The sequence below is a fragment of the Mobula hypostoma genome, chromosome 24, assembly GCF_963921235.1.
Source record: "Mobula hypostoma chromosome 24, sMobHyp1.1, whole genome shotgun sequence".
NCBI lineage: Eukaryota > Metazoa > Chordata > Chondrichthyes > Myliobatiformes > Myliobatidae > Mobula > Mobula hypostoma.
Window position 1 is genome coordinate 34,255,319 of NC_086120.1, and position 22,784 is coordinate 34,278,102.

Below are 22,784 nucleotides of genomic sequence, written 5' to 3' on the forward strand. Positions count from 1 at the left end.
GTGCCTTTCTGATACTACCCACACTGTGTTCTTGAACCAAGCAGGAAAAGCATGCTGCTTAGAGGCTTGTAATAAAAGTGTCAACTTCAGACAAATGTTAGGAGCAAGATTCATGATCAAAAGGAATTGCTAGTTTTTCACATCTGCACATTTAGTTCTTGTGCAGCTCCTGAAGCAATCTGCATCAGAGGGGCCCCCTTGTACTTCATGGTGCATGGGGTTGGTTGAAACCCCCTCGCTGCGTAAGTTTGCAGTGGCACGACAACGCGCAGCCAGAGAGATCTGCGTTACGCCGCAATCTGAAACCTAAACTTTGCTCAGCAGGAAAGAGAATGTGGCTATATTCAGAACCACTGCCCAGACATTTTAACATCAGGAGATCGTGGGCTTCTTCTTCTTCACATGTGGAATGTGCAATTCTAGCATTAATGCCAAAACCCTAAATGACCTCAAACAGATCGGCTTGCTGAACCATTCCAGGGGGAAGTTAAAAGCCAATCACAATGTTGCGTCTGGAGTCGCATGAAGGGCAGACTTCCTCCCCTTGAGGGCATTAGGAATATAGATGTGTTTTCTTTTAAAAAAACTAACTCTTAGCATTTAATTCCAAATTTATTTAATTACTTGAAATTAAAACATTAGCAGCTATGGTGAGATTTGAACTTATTTCCCCAGATCAATAGCCCAGGTAAGAATGATAAATTTCCCTTCTCTAATGCGCATTAGTGAGCCAGATGGCTTGTTAAAATGACAGTCCAGTGGGTTAATGACCACCATCACTAATACTGACCTCTTGTTACAAATTTGCTTGATTGCTTGAATTTAAACTTCGCGGCTGCTGTAGTGGGATTGAAGTGCTTGTCTCCATATTAATAGACTGTGCTTTGAGATACCAGTACAACAATTAACCACTATGCTCCCACACCTCAGATATAACAGCTGTGTAATGCCAAGTTCTGAAGCAATGGAACAATCCGACAACACTGAAGTTATTTTTGATGCTCCGTAATGGGGAATTAAAACCACTCAACACATCGCCGGCAGCAGCTGACCTGCCATCAAGGACCTGTATAAAGAAAGATGCTGGAAAAAGGCCAGAAATATCATGAAGGATCCCACCCACCTTGCTCATGGCTTGTTTATCCTACTCCCATCACGGTAGAGGCTACGCAGTAACCATGCTTGGACCACTAGGCTCAATAAGAAGTTACTTCTCTCAAGCTGTCAGGCTCGTCAACACCTCTACTAATTAACCCACTCACATCTCCCACCATTTCTTTATCATTTCCTATCAGAGTCACCTTATGTACGGATACTCCTTTACCTAGCACTACCTATGTATCTACAATCAGTCTATGTATAGAAGCTAATCTTATATTGATTGTGTTTTCTTTTTGGCAAGGTAGCGTAGTGGTTAGCACAGTGCTTTACAGTTCCAGCAACCTGGGTTCAATTCTGGCGACTGCCTGCAAGGAGTTTGTACGTTCTCCCAGCGACTGTGTGGATTCCCTCCCACAGTCCAAAGATGTACTGGTTGGTAGGTTAATTGGTCATTGTAAATTGTCCCATGATTAGGCTAGGATTAAATCGGGGGACTGCTGGGTGGCCTATTCTGCACTGTATTCAATGAATAAATAAATAGTGTTTTTTTTTGTGTTTATGCCGCATCAGATTTGGAGTAACAGTCATTTTTTCTTGTTTACAGTTGTGCACCAACGAATGACAAGAAATGATCTTGAATTTCGAATCTTGAATCTTGAATGTGAGCTGGCCTCAGTAATGAGGCTTGGACAGATTAGATATGGCAAAGTTATTTCCACAGTAAGGGAGTCCAGGACAAGAGGGCACGACTTCAGGATTGAAGGACGTCCATTTAGAACAGAGATGCGGAGAAATTGCTTTAGTCAGAGGGTGGTAAATCTGCAGAATTTGTTGCCATGAGTGGCTGTGGAGGCCAGGTCATTGGGTGTATTTAAGGCAGAGATAGACAGGTTCTTAATTAGCCAGGGCATCAAAGGGTATGGGGAGAAGGCAGAGGAGTGGGGATGACTGGAAGAATTGGATCAGCCCATGATTGAATGGTGGAGCAGACTCAATGGGCTGAATGGCCTACTTCTGTTCCTATATCTTATGATCTTACGGTCTTAATGTGGGAAAGATTGCCTGTAGAAGGGAGAGATCGATGGAGTTGGCACAGAGTAACACACAATCTACTGGAAGACCTTAGAGTGTCCAGCAGCATCAGTGGGAAGTTAGAAATTCTTGACATTTCAGGCCAAAACCCTGGGTCAAGACTGAGCGTGGAAAAATGAGATGGCCACCATAGAGAGAAAGGGTGCGTCACGGAAGGACTCCTGAGGCAATCAGTGGACTAAGGAGGGGTGTAAGGTGATGGACAGGTCACGCCAGGTAGGGGAAGCGAGCAAGGGTGGAGTTGGAAGAGTGCGACAGATGAATGATAGATGGAGGCAGACAAAAAGAGAAAAAAGAAGAAAAAACAGATGGGGAAAAGTTGGGAGAGGGGGACTGTGATGATGGGAGAGAGCTGCTTGAGGGAAATGAGAATGGGAACGATCAGAGGTGAAGCGAAAGTTGAATGAAAGAACCAGATGGAAAGTGGAGGGCAAGAGGGGGAAACCAATGTGTGAAGGGATGAGGCTGCTACAGAGAGAAAAAGTCCTTTCCTGCATCAGAAATCCAAAAACAATTTCATTTTTTGCTTAATAAACATTTTAAAAAATTCCTTGATTGCAATTGAACTTAAACGCTGTGCAGTCAGCAGATCAAGAGTTACACGCATGCCAGATGAAGTAAGATTCACAATTTCAGAAAAATTAGAAGCAGGAGGATTTTATAACAATTCAATGGCTACTAATGCTAACTTTTCAAAAAAAAATTTTAACTGAACTTACATTCACTAATTGATGATCCCTGCTCATTCTAGATAATCCATTCAATAATATGACTACTATGCTACAATATTTAAGGGCTGTTACAATGCCCAATATTAAGATATCATTATCATGCATTATATAAATTGTGGTTGTCTGTAAGGAGATGAATCTAAATGTTGTACATAGTATACGTACTTATATAATACATGTACTTCAAACTTTATGTAGGGCCATAGGTTGAACGGGAACATAGTTTCACAGTGAGCGATGGGGATAGTACAGTGTCAGTGGATCTTCTGTTTGTTTGAAATTGACTAATTTATTTTTTCTTCCTGCTCCCTAAACCATAATTTTCCTGCTGGTGAGAGAAGATGGATGGTTGGGAAGTTGTGACCCCTCGAAGTGGTCTGGTCAAAATGTTTACAATTCCCCTAATGGATGTTCGGCTTTCTGAATCAGATTTTGAAAGGTTGTGATGCGGCTGCTGAGGTCAAAGAAAACAAAGAGACTTCTGTGAGTTTCCAAGAGGGAAGAGGGATAACCTTCTATATTTTTGTACATCCACTAATGTAGGAACCAGCTGCTATTCCAGAGCTGACTAACTGAGAGAGTTCTTTGCATAACATGCTGTGGGATGCTGCTTTGCTCTTGTTCAACAGTCTGCATAGATAGCCAACAGTCAGCATCAACTGAGAGTTAAATACGGACCCTGTCTTCTGGTAGTCCTGAAATCCTGAACATTACAGCCCAATGTTTGTCCCAAAAATAAAGTTGTTTCACAACACCTTTACTGAAGAGTGTTGGTTCCAACAAGAACTTTCCCAACAATCACTGTGAGTTCTCAAAGCCCAAGAAATCGCGCGTGCCCTTAATTTTTAAACCTCCTTATACTGAAACTAAATTGATTTTTTTTGAACTGAAAAAGGAATTTAGGGATAAATATTTATTTATTCATTGAGATAGAGTGTGGAATAAGCGCTTTCAGCCCTTTAAGCTGCACTGCCCAGTTCAAGGCCAGCCGAATCGTGGAACAATTTACAATGGCCAATGAACCTACCAACCGGTGTGCCTTTGGACTGTGGGAGGAAACCGGAACACCCGAAGGAAACCCACGCGGCCACGGGGAGAACGTACACACTCCTTGCAGGCGGTGGCAGGAATCTCCCCCTGCAGCGTGCACTTACCACATGATGTGGTAACAAGATGATAAGAAATAGGAGTAGAATTAGGCTATTTGGCTCATCGAGCTTGGTCTGCCACTCAGTCATGCCTGCTTTATTTTTCTTCTCAACCCCATTCTCCTGCATTGAGTTCTACTTCTGATATTTGATTGCACTCATACCTAGAACAGCAGATCTCAGAAACAAAAGAATTCAGCATAAATACTTGACATCATGAGTTTAGCACATATAACAAAGAATGAAGTTCTACCCTATGCTTCTTGCCTGACATTAGCAATGTGCTTCCTTGGATTAGGGCCATTTCTAAATTTGCACTGTAATATCATGTTCGAGTATCATAGTATCTTACAACACAAGAGCTGGTCCATTCAGTTGTTGAGCTTGTGCCAGTTCTTTTGAGAAGCCTTTCCCATTTTAATTCTACCTTCTCCTCTTTCCCCATAAGCATTCTCTTTCTTTCAGGATCCAGTATTAAATTTCAGGATATTGACCATGTCCCAGAATAGGTTCCTGTAGGCGTGGCATTTGTCAGAGAGCAATATATCATTTTGTTTTTTGTTTAGGTTGGGATCCTTGGAACCTGGCAGCGCATATGGGCAGAGGTATGCTAGTCAGGATGTGAAATTGTACATTCAGCGACAACTTTATTTGGTACATCTGCTTATTAATGCAAATATCTCATCAGCCGGTAATGTGGCAGTAATTCAAGGCACAAAAGCATGCAGACATGGTCAAGAAGATCATGTGTTGTTCAGACCAAACATCAGAATGGGAAAGAAATGCAATCTAAGTGACTTTAGCCGTGGAATTATTACTGGTGCCAGACAGTGTGGCTTGAGTATCTCAGAAACTGCTGATCTCCTGGGATTTTCATGCACAACTGTCCCTAGAGTTTACAGAGTATTGAAAGAAAATAAAACAGCATCCAGTAAGCAGCAGTTTTGCGGGCAAAAAAGCCTCGTTAGTGAGGGAGGACAGAGGAGAATGGCCAGACTGATTTCAGCAAAGGTAATACGGCGAGCATTGGGTGCATGATGTCAGATGAGAGGAGCTCGTTTAGCTCAACAGCCGATTTTATTGCAAAAGCACAAAAACAGTCTGGGCACTAAGATCCAGGGAGAGAACCCACTAAGTCACATACATGTTTTGCATTTACAGAAAATGGCACAACTCCTCTGCATTTCAAGACATTCCAAAGCTGTTGTTGGAACGTAGGAAATGATGCAGCTAACTCATGCACAACAAGATTCCACAGACAGTTAATCTGTTCTGGTGAAATAAATACAGAAAACAGAATTGAGTTGTGGAGCTAGAACACCTCAGTATTTACAGTGGAAAATCTGTGCACAAAATTTGCATCAGGCTAGATATATTGAAGCTTCTTCCTCTCTGCCATCAGAGTTCTGAACGGTCCATGAACCCACAAACGGTACAACGCTAATTTGCTCTCTTTTTGCACTATGTATTTTCAATATATATTCTTAATGTAATTTATAGTGATTTTATGTATTGCACTGTACTGTTGCCACAAAAACTACAAATTTTGTGGCAAATGTCAATGATAATAAACCTGATTCTAATTCTGAAACTCACAAGGCTAGATGAATGTTGTTAAGGATGTCCAGGATATCTTGTCCCTTTTCATACTGAAGTAGCTTTTGGTAGATCTACTGCGTTGATTGTAGGTGAAATCTACTTGCCTCTCTTCAGAGTTTCTGAATCTGTCTCGGTCACCACCCGCCACTCTCTGTGTAAAAAAAACCCCTCTGACACCCCTGCTACACTTTTCTCCAATCACCATAAAACTTTGCCCCCTCATCACGTGCCGTGTTGTATGACACAGGCGATCATTGTCTATGACCATGATTGTACTTGGTGAATCTTTCTACAGAAGTGGTCGGGGCTGTGTCTTTACAAGATGGCTGACCCCAGCCATTATCAATACTCTTCAGAGATTGTCTGCATGGATCAGTGGCTGCGTAATGAGGACTTGTGATATGCATCAGCTGCTCGTATGACCATCCACCACCTGCTCCCATGACTTCACGTGATCCTGACTGGGGGCTAAGCAGGTGCTACGCCTTGCCCAGGAGTGACCTGCAGGCTGAGGGAAGGAATACCTTACACCTCCTTTGGTAGAGATGTATCTCCACCCTAAAAGCCACCCCTTGTATTAGCCATGCAAAAAAGTCTCTGGCTATCCAGTCAGACTATGCTCCTTATCATCTTGTACACTTCTAACAAGTTACCTCTCACCCTCCTTCATTCCAAAGCAAAAAACCCAAGCCCACTCAACGTATCCTCTCTCATTCAGGCAGCATCCTGGTAAATTTCCTCTGCACCCACTCTGAAGTTTCCATGTCATTTCTATAATGTGGCAACCAGAACTGAACACAATGCTCCAAGCTAAGAAGGGACGATGTTGGTTCAGAGAGTAACAACTGGAAAATCCAGACGGTATTTGAAAAGGTGAACAGCAAACTCATTTGATACACATTGAAAGCTTCAGCTACTCTCGACACTGTGCTACACTTGTGTGTTATGTGTGTGTGTGTGTGTGTGTGTGTGTGTGTGTGTGTGTGTGTGTGTGAAGTTTCATTGTGGGAAGGCTGTGTAAGGACTGTGCACCGTAATGGTCTAAGATAGTGCTGGCAGAGAACCAGTTTCCAAAGTTGAAAGAAAAACAGGTTTCTCTGCATAATGAAATGGTTTGCCCTTTTACACAGAACCCTTTCTTTGTTAGCTGTTTATTCAGTGCAAACAACGCTGTGAAGAATAACTCCAACAGAAAAGTAAAATAGGCTGGTGGAAATTGACTGCTGAACCCTTGCCCACACACGTGGTGGAGATTGGACTCAGTCTGTTGGTAGACAGCTTTGAGGCATGAAAGGAGACTTGTTCACATAATGTGTCTGATATGTAGCCTCTGGCTTTGTGCCAACACACAATTGTGTAATGCCAGTGTATTCTGCTCTTCCACCCTTGCAGGCACATATTGACAATTTCCACAGTCCATCTGGGATAAATAGAGAATATTCCAAACTAGAACCAATGCTTATGTGGTATAAACTGTTTAGGCAACAGAGTAACAATGCTAATATGAAATTTGCTGCTTATTATACACAATTACTAAATTTGTCTTCCATGAGTACTCTACAATAGGCAGTCATACAAACCTCACCCTGTTCAAACCTGACTAGAAGTTCAAAATGGCTCCAATTACGTTGAGCATCATGCACCAGCATGCATTTAACTCAGACACCAATAAATATTATGTTTACCCTATAAAAATACTCTGTGCCCTCCAGAATGGCCTCTCCAATCCTTCCTTCTATACCTTGAGGTCATTGAACATCTGCTTACAGTGTCCAATTGACCAGTATTGGGGTGTTCACTGATCTACACCAGCTCCATGTGATGCAATATCATTGTATTAAAAATCTGACCTTTGTTCTCAGATTACTTCAAGACCCATGCACTTTAGTCACTAAATCAATCGCACTGCGCAGCACAAATCTTTTAACCTACTCCAAGATCAATCTAACCTTCCTCTTCCATACAGCCCTCCATTCTTCTTTCATCTATGTGCCTAAGAAGGTCTAAAATCTCCCTAACGTATCTGCCTCTACAATCACCCTGGCAGTGTGCGCCAGATATCCAGTACTCTCTGTTGAAAACCTACCTTTGACATCCCACCCCCCCCGATACTTTCCTTCCATCACCATAAAGTTATGCCCCCTTGTATTAGCCATTTCTGCCCTGGGAAAATGGTCTCTATCTGTCCACTCAATCTATGCCTCTTATGATCTTATCCGTCTCTATCAGTCACCTCTCATCCTCTTTTGCTCCAAAGAGTAAAGCCCTAGCTCGCTCAATCTTTCAATTCATTGTACTTCTGTAACACATCTAGATGCAATCTTTTTGCCATGACTTTTAATCTTCAAAGGACTAAACTTTGCGTGGTCATCTACTCCAAAATGCACTCCATCTCATGCTACTTGAGGGAATTATCTAATAGCTCACTACCCCCGAAGAAAGTAAGGACTGCAAGGAAGTTTGGGCATCAAACGTTACTTACTCAAAATAATTCTGACCTGCTGAGAGCCAGTGGTAGTCCTTTCCTTCAATTAAGTGCCCAAAGGACAATTGATAGCCCTTTTTCCAGTATATCCGAAACAGCGTGAAAGTTTGTTAAGTATTCAGAAAATCAAGATGTGCATGAGGTGGAATTAGGATACAAAATGATGCATGATCTTATTGAATGCTTTAATAACCTGAATAGCACTTTTTATTTTCATATCGGACTGGCATTCCTGTTATAAACAATTACAAATTTTCTAAAAAAATTGGGTGCAGGTTGATGGGACTAGGCACAGACTAGATGGGCCAATGGGCCTGTTTCTGTGCTAAAGGACTCCATGACTCTATAGCCGCACTTCTAACACCTCCATTAACATTACACTGAGGTGGATTCTGAGATAACGAATTCAGATCTTGCACTGAGACTTGCAGACAGAAAGTAAAGGAAGGAGACCATAATTAGTCATATGATTTTAATTTATTTTGAATGAACTGTAGAAGAAAGAGAGCCATTCAGGCTGTCTCCATCTTGACCTGCTGTCAGTCACTCATCCAGGAAACTATTCTCCTTGTCGGTGCCCAGACATTGGCTTTGGGGAAGAGAGTGAAGTACATCTTAGTTTCCAGCGGTCAGAACAGGAAGGCTGAAGGACTTCATCTCTGCTGTTCCATGAAACGGAGGTCAATTATGGAACTTGGTTAAGCAAACTTAATGCACCAAATTCCTGGAATTTAGCCAGCCTCCCTTGTGGTTCAGGGATACATTGGATTTATGTCCAGTCCAGCTCTTGGATACACAAGCCCATTGTAGTATCCAGACCAGAGGCTTGGGCAAGTCAGAGACTGATGAATGAAGTGTCAGTTGCATCAAAAGCCAGACCAAGAAGTAAAAGTAAATGACTGAGGAATGTCACTCTTTTTCCATCGATTGGAATGTAACTGATGCAAAGAAACTTGTCTTCATAGAGTCATAGAACACTACAGCACAGAAACAGGCCCTTCAGCCCATCTAGTCCGGCCAAACTGTTAATCTTTCACTGACCTGCATCTGGACCATATCCCTCTCCTCCATGTACTAATCTAAATTTCTCTTAAATCTTGAAATCAAACCCACATCCACCATTTCCGCGGGCAGCTTGCTCCACGTTCTCACCACCCTCTGAGTGAAGAAGCTCTCCTTCAGATTTCCCTTAAACATTTTACCTTTCACCCTTAACCCATGACCTCAAGTTGTAGTCTCACCCAACCTCAGTGGAAAAAATGCCTACTTTCATTTACCTTATCTATACCCCTCATAATTTATATAACCTCTACCAAATCTCCCCTCATTCTTCTATGCTCCAAGGAATAAGGTCCTAAACTCTTCAGCCTGTAACTCAGGACCTCAAAGACCCAGCAAAATCCTTGTAAATTTTCCTGCACTCCTTTAATGTTGTTTTTAAAAATGTTATTGATATATTTCCTGGAGGTAGGCGACCAGACCTGAACTGCGTACAAATTTCCAATTTAGGCCTCAGCAACATCTTATGCAACTTCAGCATAACATCTTAGCTTTGATTTATGTGCTCAATACTTTGATTTATGCAGGCCAATGTGCCAAAGCTCCCTTTATGACTCTATCTTCCCGTGGGTCCACCTTCAGCAATGTACTCACACCAGAATCACTGAAAATCAGCTGAGAAACGCCTGCCCCAATGCAGAAGTTTGTCAGCATGAACTAGCACGACATGGGGTTCAAACCCACATCAGAGGCAAGTGTGCGTTGAAAAAATGCCAACGATTTATCTATATGATTGCTGGAGAATCTCCAAAGAAATACATACAGTCCCACTTCGAAGGTTTATTGAAGAGGGGGAGGGGGGGTTAACATCTTTGCTGGCATTAGCTATTTAGACTGAGGTTGCTCAGAGAGTGCTTGTGAATCTTGTGATGTATCAGTGTTATCTTCTATTCTGGGATTCACAGTTACAATCTAGATATACCAGAGTGGCTGAAGCAATGTTCTTATGTGCAATGCTTGCTGCAGTCAATGGGCTGGTTCATATACCATTCTGTATGCACTTCAATGATTAATTCACAAACAGTACGCACAGTCAACTCCAAATCAACAGCAGTCTGACCCGAACACGTTCCGTAACCACACAGAGAATTCCAGCACCTAACCCACTTCCCATTCACTTCTGCGGTGCTTGGTCCAAGCATAATATTAACTGAGAATATCCTGATGCAGACATTGAGTGCTGTATAAGATTATCCTACTCTATGTCAAACACTATTATCACAAGCAGGCTAAAATTCAACACGAGGAAATTACCGGCAGGTTTCAAAGCCAGCAAAATCCTTTTGTTAAGTGTTTGGACTAAGAGTTAATAGAATAATTTGGCAGGCCACGACACACAGGAACATCCAGATTGGAGAGCTTTGGAGTTGGTGATATGTTAGGGTTGATATCAACAATCAAAAAAAGGAGAGACCAGTAACATACCCACTGGAAAAGACAGAGAGCATAATAGTACTGTAGTTAATTCCCTAGAAAATAATTTAATAATGCAAATTATTGATCCCGAGACACAAGTTTAAATTCCACTATCTGTGCCATGAGATTTAAAGTTATGCAGTAAATCTTGGATCAGAAAGTAACAGTCATTGTGAAATTATCAGGTATGTAGAAGCTATGTTGGTTTATTAATGTCTATTTATTTATTTATTGAGATACAGAATGGAGTAGTCCCTTCTGGCCTTTTGAGCCGCACTGCCCAGCAATCCCCTGATATAACCCGAGCCTAATCATGAGACAATATACAATGACCAATTAATCTACCAACTGGTACGTCTTTGGACTGTGGGAGGAAACTGGAGCACCCGAGGAAATCCACACAGTCACAGGAGGAACGTACAAACTCCTTACAGGCAGCAGTGGGACTTGAACTATACCCCTTGCCCATCCTCTGTTTTTTCTCCCATCCCTCCCCCTTTTCCTTCTCCCTGGGCCTCCTGTCCCATGATCCTCTCATATCCCTTTTGCCAATCACCTGTCCAGCTCTTGGCTCCATCCCTCCCCCTGTCTTCTCCTATCATTTTGGATCTCCCCCTCCCCCTCCCATTTTCAAATTTCTTACTAGCTCTTCCTTCAGTTAGTCCTGACGAGGGTCTCGGCCTGAAATGTCGACTGAACCTCTTCCTAGAGATGCTGCCGGGCCTGCTGTGTTCACCAGAAACTTTGATGTGTGTTGCTTGAATTTCCAGCATCTGCAGAATTCCTCGTGTTATAGAGATTTTTTTTATCTTGTTAAAGAAAGTAACATATTAAGTAACAGACTATTTAAATAAAAACTCAGTTACTGTGTAGGTCTATAGTCCAGTGCCTGATTAAACAAAGATAACAAACAGGATGCTAATGACTAATGACATAATGAGTTGAATGAACTAAACTGAAATAGAAATGTGTGAAGAAGGAATCAAATAGGGTGAAGGAAAACCAAATTAAAAGGTGAGGGTGTGACAGATGTGGCAGTTTAATCTTCAAATCATCAGGTCTTTCACCATGGCAAGAGTGAGCACAGCAACAGGACACAACGTGGTCACCCTGCATCAGCAAGGCCACTCTCAAGCAGAAATTTCACAGCAGACAGGACTTTCAAGGTGTGCTGTCCAAGCTCTTCTGAAGATGCACAAAGAAATAGACAAGGTTGAGAACCAGGGACACAGTGGTTGGCCACAGAAATTCAGTGCAGCAGATGGAGATACATCAAACCGACATCCCTCCTAAATTGGAAGAAGTCCAGCACTGCTATCAGCTCTGAGCTTACAGAAACCACTGAAACCCAAGTACACCACTCTACAGTAAGAAGTCTTGTCAGAAGTAGTCTTGATGGAAGAGTTGCTGCCAAAAAGCAATTCCTCCAAAGTGGAAATAAAGCCAAGAGACACACCTATGCACAAGAACACAAGGACTGGGGTGCTGAACATTGGCAGCAAGTGCTCTGGACTGACGAGTCAAGATTTGAAATGTTTGTCTCAAACAGGAGGTAGTTTGTCAGTAGAAGAGCTGAAAAACACTAACTGGATGAGCGCCTGTAGTCAATAGTGAAGCATGGCTGAGGTTCCCTGTAGGTTTGGAGCTGCATTTCCACAAATGGAGTTGGTGATCTGGTCAGAATTAATGGAATCCTCAATGCTGAGGGGTTCAAGTAGATTCTCAACCATCACGTAATACCATCGGGGAGGTGCCTAATCAGTGCCACCTTCATTCTGCTGCCGGACAAATACCCTAAACACACAGGCAAGATCATAAAGAACTATCTGCCAAAGAACAAGGAGTTCTGCAAAAGATGGTATAGCCTCCACTGATCCCTCATCTCAACATCATCAAGGCTGTCTGAGATTGCCTGGAGAGACAGAAGCAAACGAGACAGCCCAAGTCTGCAGGAGAACTGTGGCAAATTCTCCAAAATGCTTGGAACAACCTACCAGATGATTTTCTTATAAAACAGCACAACAGTGTACCCAAGATAACTGAGCCAGTTTTAAAGGCAAAGCATAGTCACACCAAGTATTGATTTGTTGTATTTTTTTTTACTGTTTACTGCTCTTTAAAGTAATGTTTTTAATATTTAGAAACTTCATTTCTTTTTTTTAAAGTATCTTTGCTTTACAGAATTTCTTTTTACATTTGCCTAATACTGCACATTGAAACATACAGTGAATTGCGGAGTTTACATTAAATCAGATCACCAAGAATTGTGCTGGGGGCAACTCACAGGTATCACCACGCCTTTGCCCATAACTTACTATCCCTAAGTGTAGGTTATGTCCTTGGAAAGTGGGAGGAAAGCAAAACTACGCTGTCATGGGGAAAACGTAGAAACTGCTTTCAGACAGTGGTGGGAATCGAACCCTGATTGGTCTTCGTAGGTGCTGTAAAGTGATTGTGCTAACTGTTATGCTACTGTGCTGCCCTGGATCTTTAGACCAATAATGAGGAACATCATTCTAAACCTGACAACCTTGCACATGATAAGCGATGACACTAAAGTAACAGGAGTGGACAGAATGTGTGCTCATCCGATTAGAATGAGTGCATGTTGCACAAAACAAGCAAATCCTCCAATTCCACGGCCTCATTAAGGAATCCTGCTCAAAGGGAACAGGGGAAAATTAGAGTGAAATTACAACGTGCTGCTGAATTTTTGGAGCCGTGCCATCTTCAACGGAAGACTCCCTGCTAGAAAACATGAACTCAATGAATTCACCATGCATGACAGGAACTTTCCCTTCTGCTGAAACTATTTGTCCTGGCAAATTACCCTGAGATTTGTGTGGCAGAGGACTACTGAGAGCAAACAGCCTGCAGATCCTGCCTTAAGTCAGTTGAACTTGGCAGGAACAAAGACTGGGCTTCTATAAATGTAAAGAGAGAGAGGGGAACTTTCTAATTTGGTGTTTTTGCTCCTGATCGCTGCACATAAAGTACAGCAAGGAAACACGTGTGGGTGCTGGCTGAGGACTGTGGGTCAAACCTGGCCTGAAAGATTGGGGGGGGGGTGTCGGGGCGGTGGGTGTCGGAAATGCTAAAGCCAAGTCCAAAATAAAAATAGAAAATGCTGAGAACAAGAAGGTCAGGCAGCATCTGCAGACAGAGAAACAGAATCAATGTCTTAGGTTGATGGCTTTTTGATAGAACTGGAAAAGAATAGAAATTTATACACTCACTGGCCACTTTATTAGGTACGTCTTGCATCTATTAATTTGCCATCGAGTGTTCTGCTGCTGTAGCTCATCCATCTCAAGGTTCAACATGTGTGTTCTGCACACCACTGTTGTATTGCATAGTTACTTGAGTTATTGTCACCTTCCTATCAGCTTGAACGAGCCTGGCTATTCTTCCCTGACCTCCCTCATTAATAAGACATTTTCACCCACAGAACTGATACTCACTGGATGTTTTTTTTTGTATTTTGCACCATACTCTAAACTTTAGAGACTGTTGTGCATGAAAATCCCTGGAGCTTAGCAGTTCCTGAGATATTCAAACCACCCCATCTGGCACCAACTATATGGTCAAAGTCACTTCGAACGTATTTCTTCCCAATTCAGATGTTTGGTCTGAACCTTTTCTTCTTCTTTTGACGTTCAATGGCGGCTGACAACCCAACTTAAAGGTGCATTACTGCCACCAACTAGATTGGAGTATGGTGTAAAGAATTGGGGAAAGAACAACCATTACTACTTATCTAATCAAATGAAAGGTAAATTACCCCAAAAAGCCCTATCAATTGTAAGTAGTAAAAGATAATACTGTGAATTAAAATAAAGTTACTCCCATAACTTAACCATGTTTTTTATAAAGCTACCAACCCTCAAAGATTGTAATGAAGCCTGCATTTGATTTCTTTCAACCTTAACACTGTAGTAGTATATGTTCAACTGTTTCATAATGATGACAGAACCTATGGAACTCAGAATGAACTGAGCCTCTTGACCACATCTGCATGCTTTTATACACTGTGTTGCTGCCACATGATTGGCTGATTAGATATTTGCATCAATAAGCAGGTGGACTTAATAAAGTGGCCATTGAGTGTAATTGTTTAAGGGGTAAATGGGATAAGGGGAGCACAGAGAATAAAAGGGAAGACCCTTTTCTAAGTATAACTTAGGCGTGGGAGTAAAACTGCAATGTAAATTGGAGCTTTGCTAGTAGATCTGTTAACAAGTGACTGCTCTGCTTAATCAGAACCGAAGGAGACAGGTTTCAGTAAGTGCGTGGTAGCAGCTTGCTGTTCTTTGTACCATGTAGCAGTGAATATCTGGCACCGTAAAACCTGTGCACACTTAGTGCGAATCTACCAGACTCCACATTATTTAACACATCGAATATCATCTGTCAGATCAATTAATGTACACCTTTCTGGTATGTTAACCAACTCTCCCAGCAAAAACAGAAGCCAGATATTTATCCGATGGATTCCTTACATGAAGTCACCAGCTCTGCTTCTCTACCATTAGGGCTCCATTGACTCTTAGTCAGCTTCATATGGAAGGCTCGTCATCAGAGTCCTGAAATAGACAATCTATTCTGAGCTCTTTTGTGGGAAGAGATTGCCAGGCAGACAGAGAAAAATACTCAAGAATGTGCCTAGAACCATCTTGATGTAACATCTCAGCAGATTGCTGGGAGTATCTGGCCCACAACTGCTCAGAGTAAAGAAGAAATGTCGGGCCTGGTATTGAGAACTTACGGGCCCATGCACTGCGAGCGCATGGACACCCAGTGTAGGCGGAAAAAGGAATACATCACCTCAGAACCTGCCCGGTTGCCTGTGCCAATAACTATCCCTTGCCTCATATGTGGAAGAGGCTGCAGTGTCTGCGGTGGCCTCTTCCACCGACTCAGAAAGACAAAAATCAGAACGGAAGCAAGTTGACCTCAGTCCCAAGGAAGAAGAAGACAAAGAAGTGAATTCACTGCTGAATTTAGTCATTTCTGTTGCTGACCTACTTTAGCTGCTGAGCAGAAGTTAACTCTTCCATTGAATGAACTAGAAACAAGGTGTTATTTCAGCTGAGCTCCTGACTGGAAGATGCCATCTTTGCAGGATTTCTGACTCTAGTAAGATATGAATGTGATTTTGTTTTCTGTGTTCTCAGCACCCAGCTGCCTATTTCCCCTCCTTGATATGTTCCCTCCAATGCCTCTTCTCCTATCCTTTCTCCCATGGTCCACACTCTCCTCTCCTATCTAATTCCATCTTCTTCAGCCCCTTACCTCTTCCACCTATGACCACCCAGATTCTCAATACATCCCACCCACCTTCCCACTCATCTGATTTCATCTATCACCTGCCAGCTGTACTTGCCCCCCCCCACCTTCTTATTCTGCCTTCTTCCCCCTTCCTTTCCAGTCCTAATGAAGGATCCCAGCCCTTTATGCATCGATTCTTTATTCCTCTTCATAGATGCTGCCTGGCCTGCTGAGTTCCTCCAGCATTTTGTGTTTGCTCCTCTGGACTTCCAGCAACTCTTGTGTTTACAACAGGTTATATGTTTTCTTTGAACCTTTCAGAATCTTATTCCTGAGTGAGTCTTGAACAGGGAAACAAACATGATTTAGTAATGTAAACACGAGGAACTCTGCAGATGCTGGAAATTCAAGCAACACACATCAAAGTTGCTGGTGAACACAGCAGGCCAGGCAGTATCTCTAGGAAGAGGTACAGTTGACGTTTTGGGTTGAGACCCTTCGTCAGGACTAACTGAAGGAAGAGCTAATGGCCACACATTTTAATTCCACATCCCATTCCCATTCTGATATGTCTATCCACGGCCTCCTCTACTGTAAAGATGAAGCCACACTCAGGTTGGAGGAACAACACCTTATATTCCGTCTGGGTAGCCTCCAACCTGATGGCATGAACATTGACTTCTCTAACTTCTGCTAATGCCCCACCTCCCCCTTCGTACCCCATCTGTTATTTATTTATATACACACATTCTTTCTCTCTCTCTCCTTTTTCTCCCTCTGTCCCTCTGACTATACCCCTTGCCCATTCTCTGGGTTCCCCCCCCTCCCCCTCCCCCCCCCTTTTCCTTCTCCCTGGGCCTCCTGTCCCATGATCCTCTCATATCCCCTTTGCCAATCACCTGTCCAGCTCTTGGCTCCATTCCTCCTCCTCCTGTCTTCTCCTATCATTTTGGATCTCCCCCTCCCCCCCCACTTTCAAATCTCTTACTAGCTCTTCCCTCAGTTCGTCCTGACGAAGGGTCTCAGCCCGAAACGTCAACTGTACCTCTTCCTAGAGATGCTGCCTGGCCTGCTGCGTTCACCAGCAACTTTGATGTGTGAAACATGATTTAGAGTCAGATTGGCTAGTTTTTGCAGACAACTGTTGCCATTTCTATAAAATATTTCTATACATGGATAGGAAAGGTTCAGATGGATACCTTTGCTGGGCATGGTGACATGGTCATTAATTTACTAAGTCAGTAAGCAAAGGCCTAGATTTTTGAAGTGAACTTGAAACTCACCACAGCAACTGGAGAATTTAAATTTCAATAGTTAAGTGTGCCTAAATGGATCATAACTGGGCACCATGGTGGCATAGAGATCAGCGCGGCACTGTTACAGCTCGGGGCATTCCGGAGTTTGGGGTTCAAATGCAGAGCTGTTCTGTTAGGAGTCTCTGTAAATCATCTTGTGGAATGAGTGATTTCTTCTGGGTGCTCTGGTTTCCTCCCACAAACCGAAGACTGGGTAAGTTAATTGGTCATTGTAAATCACCCCGTGATTAGGTCAGGGTTAATTGGGGCTCTAGGGTTGCTGGGGCAACGGGTCTTGAAGGTCTGGAAGGGCCTACTCCTTGATGTATCACTAAATAAAATACATTGTCACCCCATGATCAGCCCTGCCTCCAACCATCCAGAGCTTAATCTCTGCAATACACTTGCTCTGCCTTTGACGCATTCTTTAAAAGTCGAACGCTCTGATAGAGTTAAAGTAGTCTGGCCTAATACTTCATCCTTTGCCAAGGTGCAAAGTTGTGTCTGAGTGCACGAGCACCTTTGGGCTGCTTCACGTGAACTTGATCACACAAATATACACAATCGTGAGATTTTGCAGATGCTGGAAATCCAAAGCAACACACACACACAAAATGCTGGAGGAACTCAGCAGTTCAGGCAGCATCTGTGGAAATGAATAAGCAGTCTGTGTTTCGGGTTGAGACCTGATGCTGACTGCTGAGCTCCTGCAGCATTTTGTGTCTGATACAAATACACAGTTCTGGTTTTGAAGTCTGGAGTACAAAGCCTTCATTAGGCCCAGTGACGGTTTTTCAGTCATGTCACTTCCCCTTCAGGTTCTCTGGGAGTACTGTTAGTGCAATGTTGTTGTTCCTCTCCACACCTTGTGTCATATCGGGTGGCTACCTTGCCATTTCTTTAGCATTTGTCTGTTTTTTTATGAGGCCGAGTTGCTAGCTGAACACTCAACCCAGCACTGATGAGAAGTGTGCAAGGAGCCATCCGGATTCAAACGCAGGACCAGTCGCCTTGAAGTCCAGTGCTGATGCCACTACACCAATATTATAGTCATTATACCTTTTCCCAGCAGAATCAATACAGGCGACTGTCGTCCAGCACAGATTGCTAAATCTTGTTCAGTGTGCCAGCTGCAGCTCGTATGCACGGACAAGAAGGGAATTCACTGCACTGCACAATCATACAAGCTCTTCTCAGTCCTACCACCAGGAATGAGGTACAGGCGCCTGAAAATCCACATTCAACATTTCAGGAACAGCTTCTTCCCCTCCGACATCAGACTTCTGAACGGTCCATGAACACCACCTCATTATTCCTCTTTTGCATTATTTACTTATTTTTGAGACTTATAGTAATTTCCATATCTTGTTCTGTACTACTGCGCTAAACAAAAAATTTCACAACATACGCCAGTGATAGTAAACGTGATTCTGTCTCCAATTTAGTTCACTCTATGTGTTATCTCTTATGTCAGAAGTTGAGTGTGTCTTAGGGGAGAGAAACTGGGGCACTATGACCACGCAGTGCCCTCTTTGAGCCAATAATTATTTAAATAAAATGTATAGTATTATGTAAAATTATGGCCATCCCTGTGAATGGACATTGAACCCACGAACACTACCTCACTACTTTTTGATTTCTATTTTTGCACTACTTATTTAATTTAACTATTTATGCTTTTATATATTTATATTTATACTATTTATATATTTTATTATATATACCTACTGTAATTCACGGTTTTTTTCCTATTATTATGTATTGCACTGTTCTGCTGCCGCAAAGACAACAGATTTCACGACATATGCTGGTGATGTTAAACCTGATTCTGATTTTGATTCCCTTCCAAAGCTGACAAATATAAAGTCTTGTATAAGTTTCTGTATGTGAATGTTTAAAGTTTCCAGATTTCATTATGACATAGGAGGCCATTTGGCCCATCAAGTTTGGTCTGTTCACAGAGCAATCCCACTCCTTCAATAATTAGCTCATACTCCACAAATTGTTAATAATTCTCCCCAAACTCTACCAGTCACCTACACACTAGGGGCAATTTAGAACAGTCAATTAACCTGCCTCTGTACGTGTCCTTGACATCTGCGAGGAATATGGAGCATCTGCATCTGAAGGAAATCCATGCACCCATTGGGGGAAATATGCAAACTCGACACAGACAAGATTGAACCCTGTGAGGAAGCTGCTCTACCACTCATAGTCGTAGAAGTTTAAACCAACGGGGGGGGGGGTAAACTTCCCTTTCATGCACCTTTTTGAGAAAGAGTCAGTCTACGCTTTGACACTTCTACATCTGTCTTCTCAACAGTTCAATGACTGTGTATCCTGTGGCAAATGACTCAGCTCCAACATCTACAAGGCATATTGCAAGTCAGGCTTGTGACCAAACATGCATCACCTGCCTGGATGAATTCAACACTCAAACAGCTCAACAACATTTAGGATAAGGCAGCAAAACCCCAGCCAATGCACAAAACATTCACCCTCCCTGACTGATATACCTTGAGCTTCAGAAGTTACAATATACTGTACCTTACAGTTATTTCTTCAACAGCATTTCCTAATTCATGACCTCTGCCGTTAGGAAAAGGGCAACAGGCAAATTAATACAGCCACTTGTAAGTTTTCCCACCATCATGATCTGGAAGTATTGTTCTGTTCTTTCATTGTTATTGGGTTAAACTCCTGCACATTCCTACCCAAAAGCATTCTTAGATGACCTCCAGAACACAGACAATTGCTACGCAAGAATTTCAATGCCACCCTCACAGGGGAGGTCAGGAGTGTGAAATAATAAACTAGCCCTGCCAACAAAGGTATATTCCACAGAGGGAAGGAAGGCAGGACTATGCCCCTAACTCATGGAAATCTGTGATTTCTGAGCTCTAATCTTGTTTATAGTTTGTTAATTGTGTCCTCGGTGCTATCGACTGGTTTCCTTAGCTAGTAAACCAGTTAGTAACCATTAGCTAGTAAAGTTGTTATTGCCAAAGTGGAATACAAGTTGCACTGAAGTTTCCAAGGCTCTCTTTAACTGTTATTAGTGGGGAGTTTTTCATAGAGGATCATATTACTGGGCATGGTTATACTGTACTTGCAAACCTCTTCATAACAGTACATCATTATTATGTGCCGTGTTGTATGACGAGGGCAATCCTGGTCCTTGACTATGACTGTTCTTGGCAAATTTTTTCCACAAAAGTGGTTTGCCATTGCCTTCTTCTGAGCAGTATCTTTACAATATGGGTGACCCCAGCCATTATCAATACTCTTCAGAGATTGTTTGCTGGTGTCAGTGGTCGCATAACCAGGACTTGGTGACATGCACCAGCTGCTCATACAACCATCTATCACCTGTTCCCATGCCTTCATGTGACCCTGACTGGGGGATTAAGCAGGTGCTACACCTTGCTCGAGAGTGACCTGCAGGCCAGAGGAGGGAAGGAGTATCTGCCATCTCCTTTGGTAGAGACATATCTCCACCCCACCACCCACCATAACAGTACAGTATCCTTAAAATATTGAAAGTTACTTCACACTCTGATGCAAGTGACACATTTCACAGTATGTTTCAATGGTTCAATATCTACGTTACAAATAAAGCTACTCTTTAACACTGGGAAAACCTTACACCAGATAGCCAGTTCTTGCCCATCTTTGAGAAGGAGAACACTGACAACTTGTTTGTGTATTGGATAATGTAGGTAAATATGTCAGCCCAGTGGAAAGCGTTGACCTAAGTCAGCAGATCCAGCTTTTGTTGGTCTTGGCTGAGGGAGCATCATTGTCTGAAGGCACAACAGGAACTTTATATTCCTTCACATCGCCTTGAGCCGCACGCAGAGCTCAGTCAGCGTCATCTGAACAGTTTATTTATTCTTATTTAGAAATACGGCACAGTAACAGGCCCTTCTGGCCCGACGAACCCACAACACCCAATTACATCCGTGTGATCAATTAGCCTCCGAGCCCGCCTGGGTTTGGACTGTGGGAGGAAACCGGGGCACCCGGAGGAAATCCGAGTGGTCATGGGGAGGACGTACAAACTCTTCACAGACAGTGGTGGGAATTGAACTAGGAGTGCTAACGTTATGCGACTGCGCTGCCCTCAATAGATTGTGCCTCTATTGATGCTGAACTCTCTTAGTTCCAATCGGAATGTTAGACTACATTAAATGCTCAGTGTACGTGGGGTCCAAATCCACATCCTTCTGACCCATAAATAGGAGAACCAGCAGACAGGAATAATTCCTATTTTCTGTACAAGGTCCTAAAAATCTCCACATAGAGTAATTGTATGTTATATGCATAGTTGTTAAATACGGCATGTTTTAGTGGTGTTTTGTACATTGAAGTTTAACATGCATTGAATAGTTCAATACTTGCTGAAATATGCACTCAGTAGTTTAACACACTTTTATCATGATGATTACTTGTGTGCTATTCCAAGAAAGCAGCATGCTCTGTTTAACAAGTAGAATCAATAACTAGGCTTAGATTGAACTAGTGTAAAGAAATCGAGACCGACTTACCGGATAGAAAGGAAACTGCCACACGCTTTCAGTGAGTCTCCATCAGCTCCTGGAGGTTAACAGTGACACACAGTACTTGCTTGTAACAAGAAAATGTGAGGAAAGTCTCAGGCATGACGAGTCTGCAGTTACAACTCAACCCCCTTACCGGCTGAGGTCCAATCACATCCTCCCTGAGCTCACCAATCAGCAGCCAGCCCTCTCTCTCACATAAAGGCATTAAGCAGCCAATTGACACAAACCAAACCCTCGCACAAACTTCAGACTCCTTTAGAAACCTGAAAGTGAGGACAGTACACTGATTCAAACAGTACAGACTTCAGAGAGGATGTGCAAATAGATTCTGGTCCTCTTAAGTATACTCCTGTGATCCCATTCTCTTCCACACACTCAACATTTAACCCCGAGGAGGATTCCAGTAAATAAAAACTTTGAACAGTTTGTTTAAACTTAATTTTTCTGATTATGATGAATTAAACATTTATTTATCATCATTATAAAGTATCTTCTAATGTTCATGGCCATTGTTTATACACAGGACCATCTGTCACCTTCGGTGGTTGTGCCCTTGTCGAGTCAGAACGTTACTTAGCGTGTAACTCACTCTGACACTCCTGTGATTAATGATGAACTTGTATAAACCATGTGGCAGGCCTCTTGGGAGTAGTGCATCCAGTCCTGCTTAGCGTGCTTCAGGAAGTGAGCCAGGATCCCCCTCCAAGACTTACAAGAGTTGTTCCATGGATGAGTAATTTCACTTGCTGGATTAGACTGGTGAATCTAGAGATTTTCTCCTTGCAGCACGAGTGGAGATTTGAAAGAAAAGTTACCGGGTCATAATGGCATGCATTTGAGATGAGAGCGGGTAAGTTCAAAGGAGATGTGAGGGCAAGTTTTTTTTTAAACACAGAGAGCGGTTGGTGCTCGGAGTGTGCTGCCCATGGTGGAGGCAGAGGCAGATACATCAGGGACATTTAACAGACATTTAGACAGGCACATGAATGTGGGGGAAATGGAGGGATAAGGACGTCCTGTAGGCAGAA

The 22,784-nt window shown here is 42.7% G+C and overlaps 1 protein-coding gene across 3 annotated transcripts in view; it reads right to left on the reverse strand.

The window, feature by feature from the left end:
* Positions 1-22,784, reverse strand: part of LOC134337563 (uncharacterized) — a 136,114-nt gene that overhangs the window by 45,491 nt on the left and 67,839 nt on the right. Inside the window, exon 1 of one of the 3 annotated variants that reach the window (XM_063032690.1) lies at positions 21,742-21,852. The exons of 1 other annotated variant lie outside the window; for it this stretch is intronic. The gene's annotated coding sequence lies outside the window, so the exon portion shown is untranslated. Of the gene's footprint in view, positions 1-11,274; positions 11,354-21,741; positions 21,853-22,784 lie in introns of those variants that run through there. One more of the 3 variants, XM_063032692.1, reaches the window with a different exon arrangement.